This window comes from Tenrec ecaudatus, chromosome 3 (genome assembly GCF_050624435.1).
Source record: "Tenrec ecaudatus isolate mTenEca1 chromosome 3, mTenEca1.hap1, whole genome shotgun sequence".
NCBI classification, from domain to species: domain Eukaryota; kingdom Metazoa; phylum Chordata; class Mammalia; order Afrosoricida; family Tenrecidae; genus Tenrec; species Tenrec ecaudatus.
Genome location: NC_134532.1, coordinates 44902820 through 44925728, shown reverse-complemented (window position 1 = coordinate 44925728; position 22909 = coordinate 44902820).

Genomic DNA, 22909 nt, shown 5'->3' with positions numbered 1-22909 from the left:
CCCAGCTGTACAGGCCCAGGTGCAGGTACCAGAGTCAGGCCCTGGACTAGTGAGGCCCTCACAGACCCTATCTCTCACTTGTGCTGTCTCTAGATTGTCTTTAACCAGCTATCATGTGACCTGGGTCCACCGGGCTCCAGGAAAGGATCTGGAGTGGCTTGGGATAATATGGGAGAATGGGGGGCACAAACTATAATCTAGCTCTCCAGTACTGAGTCAGCATCACCAGGGATACATCCCAGAACCAGGTTAATTTAAAACTGAGCTCTGTGAATCCTGACGTCACGGCCATGTATTACTGTGCAAGTTACACAGTGATGGGAACTCAGTGTGAGCCCAGACACAAACTCAGTTTCAGCAGAGACAAGGGAATGAAGGCAGTGAGGCTTTCCTCTCAGAAGCTGTGGTTTCCCCACCTTGTCAGCACTTCTCCAAGGACTACCGTGCATAGTCTAGGGAACCTTCATGCATCTGAGGAAGAACATGCACTCTGTGGAAGTCTGGAAGGTCATCTGCCGCCAAAATGGTGGGCCATGTCAGTAGAGGGACAGCAACACAGAACACGGGTACCCATATGGTAAGTCACAACTGTCCGTTCACACACTTGGCCCAGGCCAAACTCCAGCACCTCTTCCTTTGTTTTGAAAGCTTTGTTACACCAACTCCAATGAAAGGTTTTCTTGTTGGAAATTTCTCATGATTAACGAGATCTGATGTCCACATATAAGATGTTCCACATTTAATTCATGCAAAGGGTTTTTTTCCTTTGTCAAATCTCTGATGTGCTGTAAGGCATTGTGTCTGGATGAAAGCTTTTCCACATTCATCACATATATGGGGTTTCTCTCCAGTATGAGTTCACTGATGAACAGTGAGAGAAGCCATCCAGATAAAGGCTTTTCCACATTCATGACATACATGGGGTTTCTCCCCAGTGTGTATTAGCTGATTAACAGTGAGAGAAATCTTCTGGATAAAGCCTTTGCCACATACATAGGGTTTTACTCCTGTGAATTTTTATATGAGTTTTGAGATTTCCTTTACGAATGAAGCTTTTGCCACATTCACTACATTTATGTGGTTTCTCTCCACTATGAGTTTGCTGATTAATAGTGAGAGCAGTCTTCTGGAAAAGCCTTTTCCACATTCACCACATACATGGGGGTTTCTCTCCAGTATGAGTTCGCTGATGAACAGTAAGTTTACTCTTTCTGATAAAAGCTTTTCCACATTGACTACATACATGGGGTTTCTCTCCAGTATGAGTTCGCTGATGAACTGTGAGAGCACACTTCTGGCTAAAGCCTTTGCCACATTCACCACATACATGGGGTTTCTCTCCAGTATGAGTTCGCCAATGAACAGTGAGAGCATCCTTCGTGAGAAAGGTTTTTCCACATTGACCACATACATGGGATTTCTCTCCAGTATGAGTACGCTGATGAACAGTAAGGTTACACTTCTTGATAAAAGCTTTTCCACATTGACCACATGCATGAGGTTTCTCTCCAGTATGAGTTCGCTGATGAACAGTGAGAGCATTCTTCTGGATAAAGCCTCTGCCACAGACACCACATACATGGGGTTTCTCTCCAGTATGAGTTCGCTGATGAACAGTGAGATCGCTCTTCATTAAAAAGGCTTTGCCACATTCACCACACACATGGGGTTTCTCTCCAGTATGGGTTCGCTGATGAACAGTGAGAGCATGCTTCCAGAAAAAGGCTTTTCCACATTCACCACAAACATGGGGTTTCTCTGCAGTATGAGTTCGCTGATGAACAGTGAGAGCATGCTTCCAGAAAAAGGCTTTTCCACATTCATCACATACATGGGGTTTCTCTCCAGTATGAGTTCGCTGATGAACAGTGAGAGTATGCCTCCGAATAAAGGCTTTTCCACAATGACCACATACATGGGGTTTCTCTCCAGTATGAGTTCGCTGATGAACAGTGAGACCATCCTTCGTGAGAAAGGTTTTTCCACATTGACAAAATACATAGGATTTCTCGCCAGTATGAGTTCGCTGATGATCAGTAAGCTTACACTTCTTGATAAAAGCTTTTCCACATTCACCACATACATGGGGTTTCTCTCCAGTATGAGTTCGCTGATGAACAGTAAGACCATCCTTCCTGAGAAAGGTTTTTCCACATTGACCACATACATAGGATTTCTCTCCAGTATGAGTTTGCTGATGAACAGTAAGTTTACTCTTCTGGCTAAAGCTTTTGCCACATTCACCACAGACATGGAGTTTCTCTCCAGTATGACTTCGCTGATGAACAGTGAGAAGAGTCTTCCTGATAAAGGCTTTTCCATATTCACCACATATGTGGGGTTTCTCTCCAGTATGAGTTTGCTGATGAGCAGTGAGATCACTCTTCCTAGTGAGGCCTTTCCCACATTCACTGCATACATAGGACATTCCTGCCACATGAGGTTCCTGATGTCCCTTGAGGTATGATACACTGTGAAAAGTTTTCCCACATTGCAAGCATTTTCCTACCTTTTGTCCTTCAAGACTTTTTTGATAATGTTCATTGAGTTTGAACATTTTCTTAAATATTTGCCCACACTGACTGCATTCGTAGGTCTTATCTAGTATACCAATAATCTGGTGTTCATAGAACACAGAGTCTTCAATGAAGGTTGTTCCACATTTATCACCTGTGTGTGGTTTCTCAATTTCATCAGACTCCTGATGCTGGATGCACTGTGACTTCATGAACCTAGGTGGTTCACACTCAGGGAATTTCATTTCAGTATAAAATTGCTCTTGTTCACTGTGGAGAAAAGTTTTCTCATCTTCAGTGAGCACAACTGACTTCTGTATTTTGTTGCTTCTGTTCTGATTTAATTCCAGAATGATTAAATCTGATTTTACATTTTTTTCATGTAATCCAAACATCTCATAAGTTTCCTTTGGAGGAAAATTATTTTTAAGCTGAGAATATGTATTACATTTGTAGCACCATTCCATTCTGTCAATGCATCTTTCACATTGCAAGTGCTCAAGCAAATGATCATCATCTTTCTGGATTTCTATAAAAGAACACAACATTGACTCTTTTAAACATCTTGGTTTACAATGGACCCCTTAAAATACACATTGATATAAAGTAGATCTTTAGTGACAACCCTCTTTTATGACTATAAATAAAACACTATGCTTAATGTTTATTGCCCATTTGACGAAATACAATCATGTAAACAATTCAAATGATAAAAATAGTTACTATAGAAATCAGGTTGGATATGAAAGTGATAAATGGACACAGGTTTGATATTTGCTTAAAGAGGTACATGAATACATACAACAAACATAACAGAAGGAAGACATGAGACCAATAGACCACAGGAGTGATATGACTTGCTAATTCCATTTGGTAGAGGTTAAATGTATTCATTTAATCAATCTTTACTGAAAGACAACTAACTAAGTGCTAGATAAAGTTGGGAATGCGAAACATGGCGAATGTTCTACTTAGGAGAAAACCATTTTTACAGGTATATATGAAATGGATTATGATACAGAAACACATTCTTTATGTTTGTGGAGCCTGTATTCTAGCTCACAGCACTCATCTTACAGTGCTGTCCTGTGGTGGCGTGCAGGTCGCTGTGATGCCAGAAGCACTGCCACCCAGTGTTTCAAATACAAGCAGAGCCATCCAAGGTGCACAGGTCTTAGTGGAATCTCCAGAAATAGGGACTGGGAGGAAGATCTGGTGATCGACTTCTGGAACATGAACCTCTCAGGTTTAATGGCAATGAAATAACACTGAACAAGTACTAAATCCTCAAAGTACAGTTAACCGTAATGGTGTAGATGGAGGAATAGCTTTGGGGACCTTCAGTGCTTGACATGGCATGACTGAAAATGAGAAAAAATAGCTGCTAATATCCTCTAGTAAATGGAAAATGGCAATACATGCAATATTATTATGAAAAATTGCAAGTTGTCAAAACAAAATGGAATGGTAAAAAATTGATAGTGTATGCATTATTCAACTTTAATAGACTGGTACTGGCTATTTTTAATTAGATAATCAAGTGGTTTATAAGACTGAGATCGACAAATTCAAGAAGATTGGCAGCATATTCATTATCCAAAAGCACACTGCAATATTTTCCCTGATGTATAATTTTGTCAGTGGTAGGCTAATATTCATATGCCTGCCAGCAAGACCAGTTAGTACAAGTGTTATTCAGTTTTGTGCACCAATTAAAGCAAACATAGAAGCATTCACTAAGTTGGAGAAGAGTCCCAGTCACATTCACTTAGTTAAAAATCATCGCCACACTATCCTCTCATTATAGTGCCACCTTAATGATACCTCATACAAGCACATGGCTAATTACTATCTGCCAGCAGCTTTAACGACAAGAGCAGACATGTTGTTGTTATTGTTCTCCCCGCTCAGGAGACAGTTACTCCACTCCAGCTATCCTCAGCACTGGTCTTAAGTTGCTCATCCAATTATTTCAGGGATCCCCAGGCTAAAGATCCTGCCTACCTTGTTAGGTAGCTAGGTGTCTGCCTGTGTTTGTGTGGGAGGCGGGGGAGCTGCATTCCCTGAGATAATATAAATTGGTGAAAGAATGCAAAGCCTTTTTATTTCTGCCCTTCAATTACACACCTGTCCTTTAGGACCCATCCAGTGGGCATTTAAGAGAGAAAGAGATAATTGATTCCTTAAGTGACAGCAACAAAGGGAACCTGATTGCTTTCAAAGCTAGGCATCTTTCAGCTAAGAAGCAAGAAGTCAGGCACCTGTAGCAGCTGTATACTAACATCTTACTGGAGGGCAGTTGGCGGAAAACTCTGTCTGGAGATTGCTCATTAGCAGTTCTAGCTTTGGGACTTGTGGGGGTTTTCTTCCAACACTAGAACTGGTCTTCCAAGTCCTGTGGTAAGGAGTATAGAGATAAGGCTGCTCACACTTTCATCCAGGTTCTGTTTTCCACCACAATAATGAAATTGAGGGGAGAAGGGATAAAGGAGAGCTGATATCAAGGAATTAAAGAAGAAAAAGTTTTCAAACTGTGGTAGCTATTGTACAGGACTGCTCCATGTAATTGAACTATGGGAAGTTATGATATCTATAAGAGCTCCCAATAAAATATTTTAAAATATATATTGAAATTTTCACATGAATTTTTCAGCCTGACATTGATCAACCATACAATCATGCACACTGATAAGTGTAAAATTTGGGGAAAGTAGCAGTAGTTGGAAAATGTGACCTTAGTAACAGAAATGACACACAGGTTCACTGATAACATTTTGAGACTAATGATGAATTCATAGCAAGTTCCTTATTAAACACAGAAATGGAAACTACACATATGGATTTTCCGGAATGGAACAAATGAAAATCATATCAACCACATCTATACAAATAAATGGTGGAGAAGCTTATTAGTCAAAACACGCCCAGGGGTTAACTGTGGAACAGATCATAAATTGCTCAAATCCAAGTAGAAGCTATCCAAAGTAGCTAGAGCACAGCTTAGAGACTATGTAAAGAATAAACATGAGGAATAAAAGTCTGACTGAAGACTAATGACAGAGACCAGATGAGATGTGGGATGACATGAAAGGCAACTTACACATGGAAACCAAAAGGCTACGCAAGAGACAGAAAAGAAAAGAGAGCAATATTGATTGTACTATGCATTGTTTGAATAACAGCAATAAAACCTGTTGGAATATACTGCAAAAATGTTCTTTAGAAGCAGCAACAGTCATCTTTCGTGTATTGGACCTGTTAAGAAGGGGTGGGCCTAAGGAAGGCACACTACATAGTAAGAAATATATAGCAGACATTGCTTAATTAAAAAAAAACATGCCCTTTCCACTTACAAAATTATTGGAGGAACAGACAACTTAAAAAAATCTTACAGGTAGAAAAAATGTAAGGTACAGTGCTAAAGTATACTTTAAGCTGATAATTTTCTTGCTAGGAAGATGATTTTAGATACCTGCAAACAACAGAAGTCATAAATATGTTTCACCAAAAGGAGTAAAATATGGGGAAATATGTCTGTTAAAGAATTCCAACAGAGAAGGCAAACTGACCATCTGTCTAAGAAAACAGAAAGAACTGATATCACCTGCATGAAGAAAACTTTAAAGGAACAGGACAACGAATGAGAAAATGGACACCAAACCTTTAGAGAAACTCCAAGGGGGGAAGCTAAGGAAGCAGAAAGGACACCCGTTTATGGTGGGAGCTCAAGATCCAAGACGGTGCTGCATACTGCAAATGGCAATCCATTCTGACTCAGTAGGGGAGGAATGTGCTGTATTCAGAGGACAGTTACTAATTCAGAGTTCTCTGTTTGGAGAGAGGCGTGCAAGACAGATTTTCATAGTAAAGTGGAAACATAAAAGAAGGGAAATTTTCAGAATGTTAAAGAAAATTATGGAAGCAAACACACATAGTGCAAAACAAGAAAATGGAAATCAATCTCACAAGAGCTACAGGTCTACTTCCTTCAACATCTAGGACAAGTGAAGTCTAACATTCAAAGTAGCACACACTTGTATGCATTTTCTGACACCTTTCATAGATATGAGGCCTTCTCCCTGTTCAATCAACTACCGCAGCCAATTCCCCGTAAGATATTTTGACCACGCATGAGAAAATTCCACTATAGCTTGCTTCTAATACCAAACACAGTTCTCTTGTGCCAATTGAGAGAAAGCTTCTGGGGTGACAACTAGATAACCTGTTTATGAGAAATTACAGAATCTTGCACACACCAAAATTAACGTAATGTTTGTAAAGACTGCAGTTTTGTATTTCTAGGAAAATAATGTTCAAAGGAACAAAGTAAATAGCGTCCTTTCAAGGGAAGAAGACCTAATCCACTAACCTAGGATGAGACAATGCAATGAGAATCGACCTCTTTGAGAATACCACAAACACCGCAAAGTTTTTAACATATAAGACAGGAAAAGCCAATGACGAGGTCAATGACTTGAGAATTCTCCTCACCAATGGAAACCAGATTGCGATAGTTCTCCAACATCACATCCTGATAGAGGGTTTTCTGAGCAGAGTTCAGGAGCTGCCATTCCTTCCGGGTGAACTTTACAGCCACATCGTTGAATGTCAGTGGTTCCTGTAGTAAAAGGGGTCTACTTAATGAAGTATTTTCCATTTGAAGATTTTTAAAAATATATATCTTACAGTAAAAAAAGCAAAACAGTAATAAAAACTATTGTGGTAGTTCATTCCATAATGTGTCATTAACTGAGGACTTGGTACAAAATATTTTACCTTATTTCTACATTCACGACCATCGGCCGAGAAAACTAGCGCTAATTTTAGAAAGATCTCCAGTGTTCTGAGAAATAAATGTTTTCAAATACACATTCTCCAGGTCAAATACTGTGCCCCCAACAATAGCTAGCTCCACATTAAGGAGCAGGCTTAAAGGAGCTCCCATAGTAGAGGAATCTTTTCTGTGCCTGGCTACTTCACTATGCCTGGAAGTTATCTGGAGGTCAGAGCAATCAGGTTCTAGAGCCAGCCCAACATAAATGTAGCAAACGCCTGGGGAGGGCACAGGGCCGGTTTGAAGTCAACTAACACTAGGTCAAGATGGTATCTCAGCATCTTGCTTGTTTAGAATTTTACCCGCTTATGATATGACCCATTAACTATGTACATGCTAACTGCATGACAGGAACGCCTTATGGAAAGATCTGTAAGCTCCATTATATATACCCATTGGAAAATATATTCACTCTCTCAGGCCTGACATGGGAAGAGAGCCCCCGTGACCGGCTGTCTGCTCTCCTGAGGATCACTTTTGGAGTGTTGGGGACCCCAGTGCCTGAAAATAATGCACCCACTCATAACATTAGAATTTTGAGTTCCAGTGACATTATCTGAATGTTCTAGAAATAGCTCAGCTTTATAATCACACAAGGTAGATAAAGACCTATTTGTTATTAAATGGCATTAGGGTTTCTACCGGCATCACCATGATAAGAGGCTCAGTACCTTCAGTGGCAATAAGTACCGGGAACAGTGCAGATGGGGGAGGTCAAACATACCTCAACTCTCCAACACTTTTTGTCAACTCTAAAACAAGTCAATCCTTCCACACCACTCTGTCTCACTTCTGGGTTTGATAATCTGTTGCTGTGGTCACACAACACTCAATAGATCAAAGTGGTCTATTAATGAACAAGGTACAACTGGGGAACAGGAACAAGAAGCTATAAGTCAGAACCAAGATCAGAATGTTCATAGACATTATCTCTCTTACTGAGTGCAGAACAACTTTGTAAGCTCTTAAAGGCCACCTTAGGACAAGCTCCTCTTGACAACCTTAGGACAAATTCTCCTCAGCCACCTTTGGAGCGAATTATCTTAACTTTAATTGCAAGGTCCTCTTGAACTTGCCATCTTTCACCACATGCTCGCCAAGGCGCCCCCAGCCTAATTCTGCTGGGTAGATCTCTGGAGTCTTCCTAATCTTGCCTAGGCAGGGAAGGTGCTGGGTTGGCCCAAGAAGCCATCATATTAAGAGGGAGAGAGAGAACTGCCTGCAGGCATGGCTTGAGAAGAGACAGTGAGGCATTATCCTGTCATCTGAGCTGTTGATTTGGGTTTATTAGCCCCTGCAGCCACACAGTTCAGAATGAACCCATGGATTAGGGATTTGTAGCTTCCAAAAAATTAATGTGGCATTTCCTTGAATGGCAACTATGAGCTGCCTCTGTGACCTGACTTGAGAGCTTCCTCCACTCTATGAGCCATTAGCTTGCTGTCTGACCTTCCCATTTGGGTTCCTCAGCACCTGCAACCTATTAGCTGATCAGATTCAACAACTTCTCTTTGTGAGGCAGTGGACTGTGGTCTGACCTGATGATCTGGTTCATCAGCGTTTGTAAACAAATCAATGAGGAAAAACCTACAGACTGATTCTTGACCTTTATATAGATCTGGAACTCACCAGCTTCCACATCTTGAAGAGGGATTTATTTACTTTATGACTTTTGAGTTTTGTGAGATGCTGCTGAGCAAATCATGGACCATCTTGAACCTCTACCACATAGGGATGGGTCTACTGCTGCTCCTGCAAAATGAACAGTACTATTCATGGGTCAAGAGCTGCACCAATGGAGACAATGACCAGGGCAGAAGGGACAGAGTGACAGAGCCAATGGTGACAGGTCCAGAAAGGGCTTTTCAGTGGGACAGGCAGGCAAGATCAAGAAGAGGATATCCAAAAGGAGTTGAGAGGAGCATATAAAGATGGAACTAAGAAATGAGCCTATCTTTAGAAGGAAAAATGTCTGATAGGGGACAGGGAAAACAGGCCTTCCCTGAAGAAGAGCAAATGTGCCTACGTGGTTCTTTATTATGAAAGTCAGTGTGTAGCCTATTAATTCTGATACCAAATTACACTCTGTTACTGAATAAAACTTGTACCTGTGACGCTGGACTGTAATTAGTCCATGGCCACTGCAAAAAAAAAAAAAAATGAATGAGCTGAGTAGGAGAGGAGTGTGGCAAAGATGCTGGTGTCAGACTGAAAAACCATTGGAGGGTATAGATCTGTCTAAGCTCTGCCTCATATGAATCAGAGCTGATGTTGACGGTTGATTCTCTCTCCTGCATCTCTAGTTAGAGGAGGTGAGATGCTGTCTCATTTTTAAACCACTAATGCAACAAGACTCATTTTAGATGCATTCATGAGAATGCTGCTGTGTGGGAGAGTATTTAACATATCACCTTCAGAAAGAAGCATTCGGTTTACTTAACTCTCCTAAAGAAGCAATTTTGTTTCTCCTTAAAAACCATGCATAGCATATCATTTGAAAGATATGCTGGCCATAGAATAATAAATTATGAGCTGGAAGATAATGTTATCCAAAGAATCCTCAGTGGTATACTATGTTCAATATCAATAGTTTATTGTTAATCCTATGATCAATATATTCCTAATCTTCTCCAGCCAAATGTTGAAATCAGAATAAACGTTTAGCTCTAAGTTCTACTATTTCAAAGTTCTGCTTTTCCAATGAACTGAATCACTATTACACAGGCTCCTACAATTCCAGTAGGAAATACAGAAAAGGATAAAACACATCAGAAGCACCTGAGCCTTGGCCATTTTCTTTGGTCCTTAGGACACTACAGGCAACTGGGATGCTCTGTGTTATCTGGATCAGCTCTAATGATGCTCACAAATTTCAATCTCTCGTGAGGAAATCCCAAAAGTAATAATACAAGGCACTCTTCCTCCTTCCTCTAAGCTGCTGGTGATGCACCATCTGCAGGCTGATGGGAGAATACAGTGTGAGTACCACATAACCAGTAGGTCCAGATGCTGTTACTGTTCTTTCCCTCTTCTTAACACCCAAAGTCCCCAATACTGTTAACGGTGTCCTTATTGAGTAATGGGAAACATGCTTATACCATGAGCAATAAAATCTAAAACTCATAATTTTCACATATGTGAATAAAAGATTACTTTATAACAAATAGATTGGGCAATCAAATATAAATATCAAAAAAATAAACAAAATTTGGATCCCTACCTCACAGCATACAAACTACTAATTCCTTACTGTGTGACTCTCAAAGAGAATGACAAATCAATGAACCTTTAAGATGATTATGTTAACTAAAGCATCTGGAAACATTTTACATGGGCTATATAAAGAGCTATTCTAAACTAAAGATTATTTTATAGAAGAACTATAAATTGAAAAATCACTTTAGAAACACTTTTAAACTCACCATGAAGTAGAGTTAGACATATAAGCTGCAGAGAGGACACAGGAGAACTGCTGTACAGAGCTTCCAAGATTCTAAAGCCATGACAGGATGCTAATGGGTGCATACCTCTGACCTTGAGGATAGAAGTCCAACACTTAACACATGTCAAAAACAAGGCTCCATAATAAACACTTATATGACATTTATTAGATTGAAATTTATATCTATACATATATAAATTACATGTAAATGTAAATGAAGAAGTATATATCCCCCAATCATGAGTGCACTTTTGAATCCCGATATAGATAACGTTTTTAATGTATCATTATTTGTAGTACCTAATGCAGTTAGATCAGTGGTTCTCCACCTATGGGTTGAGACCCCTTTGGGGGTCGAAGGACCCTTTCACAGCGGTCGCCTGATTCATAACAGTAGTAAAATTACTGTCATGAAGTAGCAACAAAAGTAGTTTTATGGTTAGAGGTTCACCACAACATGAGGAACTGTATTAAAGAATCGCAGCATTAGAAAGGTTGAGGATCACTGTGTTAGACAGGTGGCCTATACAAGTACACAGTCTAGCTATGTCCCCTTAACTTCCTCCAAATTATTTATCTGGGTTTGTCGCCTGCCAATGTGAACGAGGCAAAGTAGTCTGTCATAGTGGTTACTGTTGGGCTGCTTATTGCAAGGTCAGCAGTTGGAAACCACCAATTTCTCCTCGAAAGCAGGATGAGGCTTCCTTCTCCCATGGGTGGCATGGCTTTCTACTCCGTTATAGAGTTACAATCTTGGAAAACCACTGGGGCTGTCATATAAGTTCACTGTCATATATATAGGTTCACTATGAGTCATTGTTAACTTGATGGCAGTAGGAGTTTGTTTTTTCTTGGTTTAAGACGATTGGGCAGCTTGGCCAACAATACATTGGTACCGTTGTGCCTTGTGGTTATGTAAATAAACTGTCTGAAACCTAACCTACAGATTAGTCACTTTGGAATTCATGTTACAACTAATTGAGTTATTTCAGAGACAGAAATTGGGATCTCACTACCAACAAAAAAAGATGAACCAGGGGGACTTCCGGCAAGATGGAGGAGGAGCAACAAACACCACAGGTACTCCACAGAATTCAGCCCAGGAGAGTTACTTAGAGATAATTGAACACTGGTGGAATGCAGGAGGAGCATCATAAAGATAAGTAGGCACAGACCCATGGGGTTTTGAGGGGCTGGGGGCTTTTGGCTTACTTCAGTGGAGGCTGGCTGGGGCTTGACCTTTGCCCCGCCACTGTCTCTGCCAGAGCCAGGACTATTTGGAGCCTGTAGGGCAGCTTGGTCTCAACACAGTCACAGTTCGCCACCACCTGCCTTGGGGCAGGCATTAGACTTTTGCATCTCCTCTCTGTCATCCTATCAGTTTTGGAGGGCTGTACAGCGGTCTTTTCTCAACACAGCCACAGCTTGCTGCTACCACCTACGAACAAAGATTAAACCCTTGCAGCTTCACTGGCCTGGATAAGGGCTCAGCTACATTGTTGCTTTGTATCCATCTTTTCACTATATTCCCCCTCCCCTGCCCCTCACGGGCTCATTTGGCTTGGTTTTTTATTTTTTTTCTCCTCTTTTCCTCTTTCTTGGTCTCTCACACTCTACTGCTAACCTCCAGACTACTCTCCTTAGCCTAGGGCATTTACACCTGAGCCACACTGAGCTAGGTGAGCTCCACCCTGTGTAGCTAATGAGGCTGGGGAAATCCCTGCTGACCCCCAACAGGGGATACTCTGCTCAACTTCTTACTGGGGAACTCCTTCCTGCCTGTGTGCCTGGGGGGCATAAGGCAGCTCAGCCAACACTCCTCAACAAAAGTTGCTGCAGGAGCCTCTGCCCAACCTCTGCAACACCAAAGCAGGCAACCTTCTGGGTCACTCCCCTAAGAGGAAAGCCACAGGAGGACAAAGTGGTAGGTTAATTCCATAGTGAAATAAGCTATAGGCAGTTCAAAGTCTCCCAGAGAGAGCCAGTGCTCTTCGACTCCCTGGAAAATGGCACCTTGCTCATCTAAAACAACGCAACACAAGCAGCCATCAGCCCCAACAACCTCAACCAAAAAAGGAGAGAAACAAAAGGCAAAGCCAGAAGATGTCCTGAACGTAATGTCATGCATAGAGGAAGCAGACATTGGGCTGCCACAGAAAGAAATTTTCAGAATGTTACTTGGAGTCGGGACATGAGGGAAACAATACAGAAAAAGGATGAAATGATAGAAAAGGTACAAAACATAAATCAAAGAGAAATACAGGAGCTTAGGGAGGAGATAACAAAAACCAGTAGCAGACTCATGGACCTCAACAAGCAACTGGAAGAATCAGAGACCCGCATCAGTGACTTGGAGGACAGCCAAGCAGACTTCAATAAACGAGAACAAAAATCTAATAAGATCATCAGAGAAGCTGAAGAAAACTTAAGAGCTATGTCTGATGCTATGAAGCGGTACAACATTAGAATTATTGGCTTACTGGAGGAAGACACAACAAAGAAGTCATCTGGAACAGTAGTGAGAGAATTCTTGGAGGAAAGCTTCCCAAGCTTAGTGAATTAAAACAAGGCAACTATTCAGGAAGTTGAAAGAATCCCAGCAAGACTGGATCCCAAGAAGAAGTCATCAAGGCACATAATAGTTAAATTATCCAACTTTGAGGAAAAGGAGAAAATCATGAGAGCAGCAAGGGAAAAACAAGCAATCATATATAAAGGTTCCCAAATAAGAATATGATCAGACCTATCAGCAGAAACTGAAGAAGAGGGGAGAGTGGAGTAACATTTTCAAAAAATTGAAGGAAAACAATGCAAACCCAAGAATATGCTACCCAGCCAAATTATTGATCAAGATAGATGGAGAAGAGTCGTTACATTGCATGCTCATCTCCATAATATGATCGCTGAAGACAAATTTGTGCATAAGCAAATGTGGTGAAGAAAGTTGATGGTGCTGGGCTATCAAAAGTTATAGCATCTGGGGTCTTAAAGGCTTGAAGGTAAAAAAGCGGCCATCTAGCTCAGAAGCAACAAAGCCCACATGGAAGAAGCATACCAGCCTGTGCAATCACAAGGTGTCAAGGGATCAGGTATCAGGCATCATCAGAACAAAAAATCTTACCATAGTGAATCAGCGGGGGATTGTGGAGTGGAGACCCAAAGCCCATTTGTAGGCCACTGGACATTCCCTTACAGAAGGGTCTTGGGGAGGAGATGAAACATCAGGGTGTGATGTAGCAACGATGAAAAATACAACTTTGCTCAAGTTTCTGGGTGCTTCCTCCCCTCCTCCAACTGTCATGGTCTGAATCCTGACTTGCAGGTCTGAGTAGACCAGGGGATGTACACTGGTGCAGATGGGAACTAAAAATGCAGGGAAGCCATGCAAGATAATCCCCTCAGGACTGGTGGTGTGAGTGGTGATACTGGAAGGGCATAGGGAGGGTGGGTTGGAAAGGTGGAACCTATTTCAAGGATCTACATGTGACCTCCTCCCTGGGGGACATACAACAGAAAAATGGGACATGGAAATATATGACAAAATAACAATTTATAAATTATCAAGGGTTCATGAGGGAGGAGGGAGTGGGGAGGGAAGAGAAAAAATGAGGACCTGATGCCAGGGAATTGGGTGGAGAGCAAATGTTTTGAGAATGATGAGGACAACAAATGTAAAAATGTGCTTTACACAAATGATGTATGTATGGGTTGTACTAGGAGTTATATGAGTCCCTAATAAAATGATTTTTTTAAAAAGAAGAAGAAGCAGGAGTAGGGGCCTTTGGATCCCAGATTCTTGCATAGAAACTCTTCAATCCAGCAGACAGGCAGCTGTGACACAAGAGAGGAAGTGATGGAGAGAAGCAGCAACAGAAACATGGTGGCAGCAGAACCAAGAGCCTGAGACAGAGCAGTGGGAATCCCAGACCACAGAACAAGAGAGCTGAGTGCCTTTGGGCAGGAGGTTAGAGGTGAAATGGGGGTACATCTGAGTACTTATCTGGGGAACTAGATTTGCCAACCCACATAGAGCTGAGTGTATCTGATATGAGGTTAAGGTGCAGAGAGAGAATTTATCCACAGAACCAAGAGAACTTTGTAACGTTTGTACATTTAGGACACAAGCCAGGGGGTTGTAGGGCCTGACCTCACCTGCAGGTAGGCTGTCAAGATGCTGTCCCAAAGAACTATACCTTGAGGCGCTGATGATCCTAAATTGTGTGTTAGGGTCGAAAAGTGACTCCTTTGTCAAATATAATTTAAGGAGAACATTTATTAAACTTTAAGAGACAACAAAAGACATGCACACACATCATATGGATAAGGGAGGCCATTAGCAGTTCAAATGCAACTAAGGATTCAGAATTGGGACCCTGGATAAATAGGACACAGAACAAAAGACCATGTCACAGATCATGATTGGTGGCAAAGCAATACATCAGATACAGGTGGGACTGCAGCAGCAGGAATGGGACCATAATTGGGACATGCACATTATTAGATAGAAAGACTTAAAAGATTGGTCCAGGGCCTTCAAACGGAGGCAGTCATGGCCGGACTAATGACAATGGCCCCTGTGCTGTCCTCAGTAAGGTGAGCTCCATCAAGGATACATCTAGGCAGGCCCTTAGAGGGGGCTGGATGAAGAGGAGTGCAGGCAATCTATTTTGTAAAGGCATTCTCCGCAAGGAGAAGATGATCTACATTCTTGGTTGATGATCAAAAGGAATTCAATGGAGGCTTAATCAAACTGGGGAGGCAGCAAACGGACAGAGTTGTCACTGTCATCAGCAACGCAAACCTTAAACCCAACTCAGTGCCACAGAGTGGATTCTGGTTACAGTGACCCTTTAAAGGGAGGTAGAATGACCCCTTGTGGATTTCTGAGACTATACCTTTTTACAAAATTGGAAACCTTGTTTTCCTCCTCAGGCGTGACTTGTAATTCTGAATGGCTGACCTTGCAGTTAGCAGTCCAATCTGTAACCACTATGCCACCCACGTTTTGCAAATTGGAGTGCTCACAATTTAAGTTCTAATACAATTATAAATGGTTACATAACCAGCAAATTCTATCATTCAGGGAGATGCACAAATTGCTCGGACCCTGACCAATGGGGCAGCCTGGTTTATTGTACACTGGTGTTTCCTGGGTTCAGACACCAGAAAGCTCAGATCCCTCCTGCTTCCCCTCAAACTCCTCTGCCCAGTACTGACCCCAGGAACCCCAGGAATGCTCACCCAGCTTGGAGTCAGATGAATGGATTTGGTTCACGACCCAGTCAGAAGTTGAAATCCTTCCTCGTCATGCTTCAATGTGTAAGACACTAGTACCAGATTTCTAGCTCCCTAGACTGGACTGTATTTCTCTGTGGCAAATTTTGTACTGAAACAGAAGAGGAGGCAATGTTGAAAAAGGCATATCATGTTCTTGGCCTGTACTTCTTGTGCTAAATAGTGACCAGCCCCACCACCTGGGATCAAAATTATGCTCAAAGCTGGGGGTTTGCATTAAAAAAGAGTCCACTCTATCTTTGCAAAGCAATTTTACTATTTTCCCAAATATCATTATCAACTTTGGATCCACAACCAATATATATAATATTTATTTTTAGAATAAAGTGGAAATATTTAAGGCCTCAAATTTCTCAAGCTCCATTAAAGGTAAATATCTTCTTTAAACCAGCAATCTAACTGAAGAACGGAATATTTTATGAAGAATGTTCTTTACTAGCCTCTACTGTACCTCAGACCATAACCCTTGACATATTTGGCTAAAGTGAGCAAGCTAAATCATGGTCATATATGCCACTCCAGCCAAGTGTAACCCCAAGTTTGACCTGCTCCAATCTCCTTGCATCCTGGTACTCTTTACAACATACCTATTGTGTGTGAAGAGCCTATGGTTGGGTAGTCCATTTATGCACAATAGTGAGGTAAGTAGAGAAACTTGTTTTAGAGGTGGACAACAAGAGACAGGGGGACACCAATAGGACATCCTAGAGGTACCTTGAACAAGACAGAGATATTCTAAACAAGAAAAAAAGCCAAGGGAAACCTTATTTGCTACTCTCTTAAGCTCTTGTGTTTACAGATGCCTGATTTTAAAGCCTTTGTGAAAGACTGTAGCCTACAGTCACAGAATGGCAAGGGGCAGGTAGATGGGTCATGGCAAGAGCCAAGGTGAGGGAAGAAGCTTAAAAGTGCAAGATGGATCCAGAAAAGAGATGACTGATCAACCATTTTGTCATCTTCACCTAAATTTTGGATTCCAAGCTTTCTAGGTAATGCTGACTGATGGCAAACAACACACACTGTAGTAGTGGGCTTATTGGCTTAGGTTCAAGGATGTTCCATCCATAGTCTCAGGTGTGAGTGACGATTTGTCCGTCAAGAGGGGTGTAAATCATTTATCACTCGACACTGAGGGGTCAGCTGCAAGGCCAGAGGATCCAGCCAGAGCAAGTGATCTATGAGAGTCGAGTGGGTTTCAGGATGTTCAGAAAGTTTACAATCAACTGAATAACAATTCAATTCCATGAGAAACTTCATGGCTAACTGTAAGACAGATTAAAGTTGAAGATTCTGGCAGCTAGACAGCAGAGTATTGACGCAATATGAATAGACACTTTATTCTTTTTGTCTAAGTTCACGTTATTGGGTGAAACATAACAATGATTATCAGAGTAACCTTACTAATATTTTCTATGAGACCAGTAATAACCTGTTAATAAGGTCAGATAATGATATTTCAAGAAAAATGTAGAGCAATATTGATAATGGATCTACATGAAAACGTTTTTGAAAACATTGGGAATAGTCAGAAAACACATTAAAATAATTGCATACGATAATTAATTAGAATCTATCCTAGAGTTGATTTAACGTAAGAAAATGAGCACTGTAACATACCAATTGAGGGGCGATGCTGGGAGTGTGTAGGGTGAGTGGGTTGGAAAGGGGGAACTGATTACAAGGATCCACATGTGACCTCCTCCCTGAGAGAGGGACAGGAGAGAAGGGGGGAAGGGAGACTCCAGATAGGACAAGATATGACAAAATAACTATGTATAAATTACCAAGGCACATGAGGGAGGGCGGAGCGGGGAGGGAGGCGGAAAAAAAAGAGGACCTGATGCAAAGGGCTTAAGTGAAGAGCAAATGCTTTGAGAATGATTGGGGCAGGGAATGTATGGATGTGCTTTATACAATTGATGTATGTATATGTACGGATTGTGCTAAGAGTTGTATGAGCCCCTAATAAAACGTTTAAAAAAGAAACATACCAATTAATGTAAAAAGAATTAATAATCTAAATAGACACATAAAACATACTAAACAAAGTCAAAGACTTTTCATGCTAAGGAAAAATACCTCTACAAATCTAACATAAAACAGATATAGTTCAATATGTTAATATGCTAATATACATTCCTAAAAAGCAAAAGTCAAAATGTCATACTTGAAAACACTTCACCCCACATCAGAAAAAGAACAACCATAAATGTCCACTGTTACCAGTGATATTAAAAATTGACTGTATGTTCTAACTAGAGCTATCAGGTTAACATTTTTTTTAAGGAAGAAGAGGCTTCCAAAAAGAAATAAAATTCCTTTAATCATAATTTTATTATCATAGCCATAAAATATTCACGATATGCCATGAATAGCTAATAAATGTTAAAACGTTGTAGGCTACATTTAAACACGCTGAAATAACTCTTGGTACCTAACTCCCTAACTATTAATTGCTAATCAGGAGGGGAAGGGGAAGGTGGGGGGAGAAAGAGGGAACCTATCACAATGATCTACATATAACTCCCTCCCCAGGGGGATAGACAACAGAAAAGTGGGTGAAGGAAGACATCAGGCAGTGTAAGAGATGAACAAATAATACATTACAAATTATCAAGGGCTCATGAGGAGGGGGGAATAAAAATGAGAAGCTGACAGCAAGGGCTCAAGTAGAAGGAAAATGCTTTGAGAATGATGATGCCAACACATGTACTAATGTGCTTGACGCCATGGATGGATGTGTGGATTATGAGAGTTTTACAAGCCCCAATAAAATGATTTAATAAAAAAAGAAAATACAGCATGATCAAAATTATAGCATTTATCTCACAGAAAAGGAAGTGCAAACTTATTCAGATTAAACCCTGAAACAGGGAATTTTTTCCCACCCATTCTGTGATGAAAGTCATGAATTTAGAGTCCTGTAGTTTTCTGTAGTGTTGAAGGTCCTCATATACTGATGAATTAATAAACTAAACCAAGGCATTCGTGTGCATATAATATTAGAGTGACTATATAGACACACATATATGTATGTGATACATACACATATATTAAGCTGGACAGCAGAAAGGATTGATGCTCAGCCAAACACTGAAGTTTGGGGACTTGAACACACTGAGCCATGGATGCTCTAGGTAGCATTGGACCCATGGGCTTCAGTTGGACTGGGCTGGGATGTTCTCTTGATGAAAAGCTCTCTCTTATGCATATGTCAGTGTCTATAGTTTTATTTTTCTAGAGAACCCAGCCTAAGGCAGATCCCCATAACATTAGTGTCATATGAGGCCAAAAAGGTGTACCTTGACATGCTGCTCTTGGAGAAAAACATATCACAAGGAAAGTGTGAAAAGATAATCAACAATTTGCTGACACTGAGCCAGTCCTATGTTCCTCTAGGTCTGTGGAATTTTGGTGGGTGAAAATCTATTTACAACAAAAGAATCAGAGGGGCCAGCCCCAATCCCAACTAAGAGGACAGCTGCCCCTCCCATCAGAATAATTTACTTCAGAGGACAACACTGAAGCTACAGCTCAGGGAAAGGGACATGCCTGATCAGAGCACACGGGAGAAAATGAAGGGGGAGGAAGAGAGAGTGGAGCACACATCCTGGCCCACCCAGCTTTGAGGACAAAATGCCTGCTCTGAGCAGCCAATGCAAAAAGAGGCACTGTGGCTGCCCTGTCTATGAGTCATGACATCCCCCACTGACCTACAGCCCTATAGGGGACAACACTGGAGACACAGTGTGGGAATTGCATCTGATCTGACCCCACCACACCCAGGCAAAACACTAAGGGCGTCATGCAACAGAACAGCAAGGGGAGCAGAGCAAGGAAGTCCCAAGAGAGTACCAAAATTAGACTTAGGGGCCAGGGTGTGGCACGCCATCAGACTCCACAGGAAAACACTCCTAAAGGTCAACACACAAACCTCTAACTTTTTACAGGCTCTTCTCTTTTTTCCCATTGATTTTTTGTTGCTGTTGTTTTGTTTTCTTTTGTCATTTTGTTTTGCTGTTTGTGTGTGTGTGTGTGTGTGTGTGTGTGTGTGCATATTATATCTGCAGTTCTAACTAGATAATATAGGTCGGATAAACAATCTGGAGGAGAAAGCAACAGGACCCATGGTTGGGGAGGGGTGCATGACATGGGAGAAGGGGAGGTGGGGGAAAGAAAGTGGTGTTAACCAACCTGGGGAAAAGGGAATAATCAATAAGTGATCCAAAATTGTGGGAAACATAAAGATTTCTCCCAAGTCATCTCCCCCAAATATATGTTAGTCTTCGGACACTGCTCACAATTAATGGTAAATGATTGTCAAGTTATACCCCTGAAGGCAGTCAGCTGCCAGAGGACTGTCTAGTCCCACCACAAATAGGGCCCACTCCCTGCCATTAAGGACAATGAGATACTTCCCTCTAAAGGCTTCAATTTGGACCCTGCAAGATGGGTTTACAGTACACCTTACTGATAATGATTTCTATAGTGAGCCAGAGAACAGGTCAAACCTGCTCAGTGACATCCAAAGTTAGGCTGCCATGCTGAACCTCAGGTCCGCCCATCTTGTCACATGCATACCCTTACTCCCTCCTCTTCCAACAGCATATGAACCCCTACATCACCCCACTCCCATTACTATATTGCCTATAGCACAACACTTTCCTGTGATGGATTTCTTCACCTGTAATTAGGGGGCTTGCACATCCCCAGATGATATAAAAGCCTTGGTTAGCAATAAATATTTCTCTCCCCATGTGGACCACCAAGTAAGGCTGAGGTGAGCATGCTACTATGAAATGTGTCTAACTCCATTATTTCAATCTCTCTTCTATCTCTCATGCTCCCTATGACTTTACTATAATCTTTACTTATTATCACTGCACAATTGCGCCAACTGACCTGCTGTGATGTGTTAGGGGCTGGCCTTTCCCCTGATACAAAATAAGTGGCAAGGAGAGTGTAAGATGCCTGGTAGGGATTGATCAAGGCAATGTAACTGAGAAGAATTACTGAAACCCTGAAATTACTGAACTAAAGACTGAGCATGATAGTGGGACAAGAGGAAAGTAAAAGGAAATAGAGGAAAGAACTAGGAGACAAAGGGCATTTACAGAAGTCTAAATACAAGCATGTGCATATGTAAATATATTTATATGAGAGTGAGGAAATAGATCTACGTGCATATATTAATAGGTTTAGTATTAAGGGATCAGATGGACAATGGGCCTCCACTCAAGTGCTCCCTCAATGCAAGAACACTTTGTTCTATTACCTGGCATTCCATGATGCTCACCTTCCTAAGAGGATAGCTGAAGACAATTGTGTGCAAAGCAAATGTGAAGAAAATTGATGGTGCCCAGCTACCAAAAGATATAACATATGGGATCTTAAAGGCTTGAAGGTAAACAAGTGGCCATCTAGCTTAGAATCAAGAAAGCCCACATGGAAGAAGCACACAACCTATGGATTACAAGGTGTCGATGGGATCAGTATCAGGCATATTGTGAATGAAGGGGAGTGAAGATTGGGGATCCAAAGCCCGTCTGTCAGCAACTGGACAGTCCCTTACAGAAGGATCATAGGGAAGAGACGAGGCAATCAGGGTACAGTGTAGAAACAATGAAAATACAACTTTCCTCTAGTTCCTAAATGCTCCTCCTCCCCTCCACTATCATGATCACAATTCTGTCTTACAAATCCAGCGAGACCAGAGGATGTACACTGGTACAGAAGATGCCTTCAGGACCAGTGGTGAGAGTCGTGATATCTTGATGGTGAAAGGAAGGTGGGGCAGAAAGGGGAAACCGTTTACAAGGATCTACATAAAACCCCCTCCCAGGGGGATGGACAACAGAAAAGTGGGTGAAGGGAGACATCAGACAGTGTAAAGATGAAAAAATAATAATTTATAAATTATAAAGGGTTCATGAAGGAGGGGCAGTGAGGAGGGAGGGGGGAAATTGAGGAGCTGATACCAAGGGCTCAAGTAGAAAGCAAATGTTTTGAGAATGATGAGGTAACACATGTAGAAATGTGCTTGACATACAATGGATAAAGAGATAATAAATAGATAAAGCTATCATGTAAACCTTGTAAAAACACAGAGCTCTTACAAGGCACAACACACACATAGCCTCTCTGCACAAAAGGTCAACACTCACATTTGTAACACGTAAGGAAATTTAGTAGATATACAGTCACACTTGATATAAGAAATCAGTATAACACTAAGAGCCTTATATTCATGGGGGAAACATGACATGCATGCCCCTGAGAGGAAAGTACTACACTTGTTTATGTAACAGAGGATTCCCATTACTCAGCCCACATACTGCAGTAGCATCAATGAGTATGAAATACACACAAATATATATATACACACACACACGCACACATCTTTTTCTTTTTAATGAAAATAATCATACCTACTGAGGCCAGGTTTCTAAAAGTTTCCATCATCCCATGTCTCTATACTTTCCTCTCAGAAAGGTTCAGCAATGCCCATTCTTCCTTGGAGAAATTCAGAGCCGCCTCCTCAACAGCCAGTGTCCTAAAACATCCCATAGATTCTGGTTCGGCAAGGTATCATGCATTCCATTATGTGAAAGGATGAAGATGACAGTCCTGGGAAACAGACCTCACATGGGCAGACACAGGGGTCTTGTTCAAAGGATTTCCATCAGGGTTTAGCTAACCCACTTCACCCACTAGATTAGCAGTTTTGAACTTGTAGGTTGCAACCACCATGGGGGTTGAATGACCCTCTCACAGGGGTCTCCCGTTCATAACAGTAGCAAAATTACAGTAATGAAAATAATT